This window comes from Triticum dicoccoides, chromosome 6B (genome assembly GCF_002162155.2).
Source record: "Triticum dicoccoides isolate Atlit2015 ecotype Zavitan chromosome 6B, WEW_v2.0, whole genome shotgun sequence".
Taxonomy (NCBI): Eukaryota; Viridiplantae; Streptophyta; class Magnoliopsida; order Poales; family Poaceae; genus Triticum; species Triticum dicoccoides.
This window is the reverse complement of record NC_041391.1, coordinates 198,251,545-198,258,749: the sequence shown is the minus strand read 5'-3', so window position 1 is coordinate 198,258,749 and position 7,205 is coordinate 198,251,545.

The following is a 7,205-nucleotide window of genomic DNA, read 5'->3' as shown; positions in this document are numbered from 1 at the left end:
AGCTCCGAGTCGAGCGAGATGAGAAAACCTTCGCCATTGAACCAGACTTGCACGGAGCCACACATCTTCTCTGGCTTGCGGCATGCAAAACGCATCCTCACCGGACCGGATCAAAACAGCGATAGCTCGTCCACCACCACCGGTCGGCCAAGCATCGTCAGCCCAGCCATCAGCCTGTCCACCTTGCGGTTCTTGGGAGGGATGCCCCCAAGCTTGACCCACACCTCCGACATTACTCTAATCCCCATCTCGCGTGCACGCAGTTAGGTGATGATGTTTCTCCTAATATTTTTGATAGTATTTGTGGTTGTTTCAAACTTTTAATTTATTAGGAACATGGTGATCTGATGAGATGTTGTTGCAACTTTTGAAACGCAGGCATCGCTGCAGTCGCTCTCCTTCATCCTACAAGCATTGCTACTCTACATCTCGCTCGCCTCAAAAAGTTGCTACGGTTGGAGATGGGATATGAGGTGCTAACGTCATACCAATCTCAAATTTGTGCAGGTGTTGCTACCATGGTTCCGGTCAACTAATTCTGGCAAATATTCGAGGCTGATTCATACCGAGCCGCTGACCGATCCGGTGCAGTCCATCAGATCGGGAGAGGAAAAAGCATGCCGGTGGATGAGGGGCAAAGCGAGGCGGTCCTGACTAATTGATGTGGTGCAAAGCCATGCACGGCTCAATCTTTGTTGGTTCTGCTGATGGCGGAAAGGGCCTCGTTCTCTTCCCTGGAGTTGACATGTGGTGGATTTTCATGCCCCTATGCGCCTCCCCACCTCACTACTCGACAAAATACGACGGTACTTCGTCCGCCCTTAAGGTTTGATTTTGATGTACGGTTTGCGAGGATCCAGTTTTGTTACTTGATCCACTTTCTGATTGTTTGTAAGTGCAACCTTAATTTCTTGTTTTCAAGGTTTAACAGGACCGTAGCATGGATCGTTTGGTCTGTTTGGCCGAGGAGAGCACAACAACAAGATATGCAACATGTAGTTCATCTAGCAAGTCATGTCGATGTGCTGCAGTAGCCTGGGTTGATCTTATATTTGGCCTCTGAATGGCTTTAAGTCTTACAATTGATGATCTCCTGATTCAGTTGCCATGTTTTAATAGACGGATGTATCTTCTGAAACACGTGATGGAGTCTTAATATGCTTCGGGCAATTTATTCCTGAGTGAGAAATTGCTTCATGCACTTGGCAATACTGAGAACAAATTTAGGATACATGCTTCAGAACTTCTGTTAGAACAGAACAGTTTTAACTGAAACAGACTTGAGTACACACTTTAGTCCAGTAGGTAATCTAGGACAGTAAAATTGTAGCTTTCTCACAAATATCTTGTATCTATTTTAGTTTGAAGCCACCCAGTAGTTCTATGCTGCGGCACCAATGGACCGTACTTTTTTGTACTGGATTTTGGTAATAGAATTGTATCGGTTCTTTTGAATGGTGTTCTATCTGCTCATTTTTAAACTCACAGAATAAAAAGTTTTTCTTCTCAATCAAATTTAAAAAAACTGCTTATGTTTTTTCATTACCAATAAATATTCTCATCTGATATTTCTAGAAAAACATATATTCTTTAAATTTCAAGTTGCATACACCCATACGTGAACTCCTACAATTCCATATATTTTATAAACTCATATCATTCAATTGACGGCAAACCCTAAGAGAGAATAAAGTTTTTATCAGTAAGCCACTTTACTGAACTGGGTATGTTTTTTGGAGAGTTGGCAACCCTTTGCAACTTTTCTTACTCCCTCCATTTTTATATACAAGGCCACAAACTCAAATTACAAGTACCAAGGTAAAATTTAATGCATACTTGACAAGCCAATTTTTCTTTATGTTTACCAGGATCATTAATACGCAACATGTATGCAAGGAAACTGAGTGGAGGAAGTAGCTAGTGTCATTATGACTGCATACATGCAAGTATTAAACAGATTACTAGTACGAGGAAATATCATTAATTCTTTCCTCGATTACTATTGGTGGTCTTGTATTGATGTAAAACGTATATTCCATAGTGGCCTTGTAGTATAAAAATGGAGGGAGTATTGTTTTGCAGCAACGACATCAGGCCCTCTGTGCATATATAACAGCTCTTCCATTTGGGGTGTCATTTCCATGACACCATTCACTGCTTCCTAAGAATGATAGAGTGGTAATTCACCGCCAAATTTTTGTCTGAAAAGTGTGAGTGCTTTAAGGTAGCTGAGTTGGTTCAATGGATTGTAATATTCATATTTGCTTTTAGTCTTTTACATATGTTTGTTGTCAATGTTTTTGGGCACAAACTATTGATAAATAACATCTTGGTCACTTAATGTTATCAACTGTTTTGATGTACTTCCACACATGAAATGGTTTTTTTTCCTAAAAGATTGTTGTGTTTATGAGCTCTGTTGATCATATTCAAATTCAGAGCCCAGAGCAGCTATGTCTTATTATTTTAGTTTACTATTACTTAACCTCCATACCTTGCAATGAATCATTAACTATAATACCTTTATAGTAGTTAACAAAATATTTATACATATATTTATATCAACTCTTACGAACCTATTGGAAAAATGAACGGGCGCAGCAACGCGCGCCTTCAATGATCTAGTGATATAGTAGAAAGGAAGAGTGTTTCAAAAATAAGAAGAAAAAAGAACCGAAGGGGCCAAGTGGTCCATGGTGTTGGAGAAGAGAAAGAGTATTCCAGAAATAAAGCGAAAAAAATAAAGGAAGAGTATTCTAGGAAACAAGTATGAACAAGAACTAAACATGGCGATGAAGGAGGAAGAAGAAGATGAGGCATCGTTGACGAATGCACAGATGTTGACGTGGTTCTGGTTGGCGCCAGCGAAATGAGTTGGTGAAGAGGCTAGGAGTAGAAGATGTAAGGAAAGACAAGGAAGAGAAGAACGACAAGTATCATTTCTAATAATGAATGGTGTATGGGCTGGATGTGGAGCTTATTAGTCACTAGGAATATGTTCAGGTTGTCACTTGCCACCCATGTTGGCATGCATTTGCAAAGTTGAGTGGACCTTTAAGAATATCTCTGTAGTTATTTGTTGTTTTGTGGCAATATTATGTGTTTGTTTAACCCAGTCTATTATATTGTAAACATAACATGCAGATAGTCCGGACAACCATATTTCTTCCTCACATAGGGTCTGGATTTGGGTCATCCCTAACTGTCCAGACGGTTGAATTTTGGGAAGCCTATTGGGCGCTCGTTTGATGTCCGAACATGTCCGGGCATATGAAGGAGAAATGGGCTTCGACATTAAAGACGACCTGAATCATTTGTTTGATTCATTTATATATGCATTATAGTCTGTAGCAACGCACGGGCGTTCTACTAGTAACTTATTCTAACATGGAAACTAAATGAACACAAAGATGGAACGAGACCATGCATCTTTAGGAATCAGACGGCATGGCGCGTGCACCAGCTCCAGCGAGCGATGATCTATCAGGGCATCCTCTACTGCTGCAGCATCTGCTTCATCGCAGAGATCACCTCGCCGGACACAGGAGCTCTAAGGAGCTGATTGCCGCTTCGGTGATGTCCTCCCGGCCTTGGACGCAAACCAGCTGCTGGGCAGCGTTTTCTGCCGGAATCACGTGTGCATGCCCAACAGTCTTGAGTCGGGCACTTGACCTCCTTAGAGCATCTCCAACAGCTGCGCTAAACTAGCACCGTGCCGTAAATTAGTCTGTTTTAGCGCGCGCACAATGCGGCTGGTCGCTTCAGTGGGCGCGCAAAAACGGCGCACGTGCTATAACGAGTTGGGCGCGCTGTCGGAAACACTATCCCGCGTGGTGTATTTTGGGGCGCCCGCTACAGCGCGCGGCACACTCGAGCGCTCGCTCTCGTACTTCCTCTCCCACATCCACCCCCATCCGGCCGCGCTGCCGCCGCCGCCCGCGCCCCCGGGCGACTGTTCAGGCGCTTCCCCGGCCTATCCCTGCGCCGCCGTGCTTCCGCCCCATCCCCTCCTAGTCCCGTCGGTGCTCGCGCGCCTTCGTCGTCCGAGGAACAGCACCCGAGCGCTCGCTGCCACGCCGCGCCCGCAAGGTGTTCGATAAAACGCCTACAAGGTATGTATTGCTCAAACTTCATGAATTTGATTCATGTTTTGAATTGTAGTTTTTATAGTATAGTATTGAACATTGTAGATGAGTTCGTCGTATGATTCTTCCGAAGAAGAATTTGATATGGAAGAGGAGGAGGATCTTGCAATGATCCTAGCTGTGCATATCAATAAAAAACCGAAGCACGGTGGTTCGGTTATGGGTCGGGAGAAAATTTGAAGAGATAAGATTGATGCCCATAACAGATTGATGAAGAACTATTTCGTGGAGAATCCCACATACCCGGAGTCATATTTTCGTCACCGGTTTAGGATGAGCACCGACTTGTTCAGGCGCATTGCCGAGAAACTAGCGAGCCATGACCGGTTTTTCCAGCAAAGGAGGAATGCCGCCAGAGAGCTCGGGCATAGCACCTTTCTGAAGGTGACAGCCGCTTTGCGTATGTTGGCATACATTATCCCGGCTGATCTAGTTGATGATCACTTGGCTATGGGTGAGAGCCAAGCCATCATGTGTGTCAAGCGCTTTGCAGTGGGAATTGTGCAAGTGTTTGGCGAGGAGTATTTGAGATCTCCCACTGCTGAAGACGCCGCAAGGCTATTGGCGATGAACAAAGTGTGCGGCTTTCCTGGCATGCTTGGCTCAATAGATTGCATGCATTGGAGTTGGAAGAATTGTCCAAAGGCATGGCATGGGCAATTCCACGGCCAAAAAAAGGGTTCCACTACAATCCTTGAAGCGGTGGCCGATCAGGAGACTTGGATTTGGCATGTATTCTTTGGAATGCCTGGATCTTTGAATGACATCAATGTTGTCAACCGGTCACCACTAATGAATAAGATTGCAAATGGTGAGTTGCCACCGGTGCAGTTTGTAGCAAATGGTCGTACGTACAACTATGGCTATTATCTAGCGGATGGCATCTATCCAAAGTGGCAAACCTTCGTGAAGCCGTTGAAAAAGCCGGAAGGTAAGAAAAATCTTGATTTCCACAATGCTCAAGCGGCGGCTAGAAAAGATGTGGAGAGAGCATTTGGGATTTTGTAAGCCCAATATGCTATTGTGAGAGGACCGACTAGATTTTGGGATCAAAAAATGCTTTGGTACATCATGCACGCTTGTGTGATCATGCACAACATGATCATCGAGAATGAGTGTGGCCAAGATTTAGACTACTCACAGTATGAGCTCTTGGGACATCCCGTGCGAGTGCGACGGAGGACTGAAAGGGTAGCCCGTTTTATTGCCTCCTATCATGCCATTCGGCGTCCCGCAATGCACAATGAACTTCAGAATGATCTGATTGAAGAGTGGTGGACATGGCATGGACGACAAAGAGCATGATGATTTCTGCATTCGACATTGTATTGTTCATGAACTATTTGTTGTGTTTATTGCATTATTTGTTGTACTGAACGATAAACTATTTGTTTGAGTTGTAATGACAACGAAATTGAACTATTTATTGTTGATTTATTTTGTTTGTTTGATCATTTTTGCTCCTCTTCTTTGAAATGTATATGTGGTTTGTGCGGAGCGCGCGCTTATTTTTGCGCGCTGCTGGAGCGGCGCGCGCGCTGCATTATAGCACGACTGCTGGAGCCAGCGCTGGCGGCCGCGCTAAACCAGCCGAAGCGCGCGCGGCAAACAGGTTTTTTGCGCGCGGCACTTAGCGCGGCTGTTGGAGATGCTCTTAGAGTGTAGCTGACACCTACGAGCACTTTGCGCCAGCTCGCCGGCAGCCTGCATGGTGGTGGGACAGGAGTGCCCAACAGTCCACTCTACTGGTGATGGAAAAGAGGGAGCAGCCCATCAGGCAGCTCAGCACCTGCGGCCATGACATCGCGCGAAGGGGAGCGCCGCAGCGGCTCAACAGAGAGCGGCAGAGGAGTCGGGGAGACCTCGAACCCAGGAGGGTGCGTGGGTGAGGGCGCGCATAGAAGCAGAGGCAGGACAAGGCTCGCTGGCGAGCAGATGTATAGTGCCTCCTGGACCTGGACGCCGATGCGGTGTATCTCCGGCGTGTTGGCGAGTTCCAACTGCGTCCATGCAGGGCGTAGTGCAACCCACGCGCCATGTCGGCCGTCTACCGCCACACACGCCACGACATGGGGATGGCGAAGTCCATAGGCATCTGGACATGACTGCGCCACACGACGAAGAGGAGGATGAGGAGCAGCATGCAATCCCCAAAACCTAGGAACAACGGGGTAAGGACGGTGTCCCAGGGCGTGGTAATATTGTGGGTACATTTAAGAGTTTTCCTAGAGTAGGGGGCAATGGCCCCCTTACCCCCCATGAAGCTCTGCCATTGTTCCTAAGGCTGCACCACTTTACCTTCTGTTGAAATTTTCCATGTACTCCTGCAAATTTCAAGGCATCTTCATTTTTGAAAGCAAAGAGATGAAAAGAAGTTTAGAACCAAAACAAAATGATTTTTTAAAGATTTTTTGGTCTTCATTAAAGGCAAATGGATGAAAAGGAGTTTAGAACCAAAATAGATTTTCACATTGCAAAGCTAAAAAATTGAGTAAAATTAATATTTTGCAAGAACATGTACAACTATACTCCAGAACAAATGCACGTTACTTGGTAATGCCACAATAATCCCTCCGTTCCTGAATATTTGTCTTTTTAGAGATTTCAAATGGACTATCACATACGGATGTACATAGACATATTTTAGAGTGTAGATTCACTCATTTTGCTCCGTATGTAGTCACTTGTTGAAATCTCTAGAAGGACAAATATTTAGGAATGGAGGGAGTAGCCATTAATAGCTACGTAATGGAGGGGACCTGGATGTGTATATATCATATTATATATAAGGCTAATAGTTTATGTTATTAAAGTAAGTTGCGAGGAATCCTAAATGCAAGCATGAATGTTGATAGCTACTCCAAAAAATGGAGTGAAGAATAAGGTTACTCATGAACATTTATAACACATATAGTATTAAAAGACAATTACCGTAGTCGATTTACACATGTATATTTATTGACATAAATTCGTCGAGTTTGCACAAAAAATCAAATTGTTTGATTAATTTATCGAAACAAATATTACGACTCCACTATGCTTGCTTCAGATCATTACTGG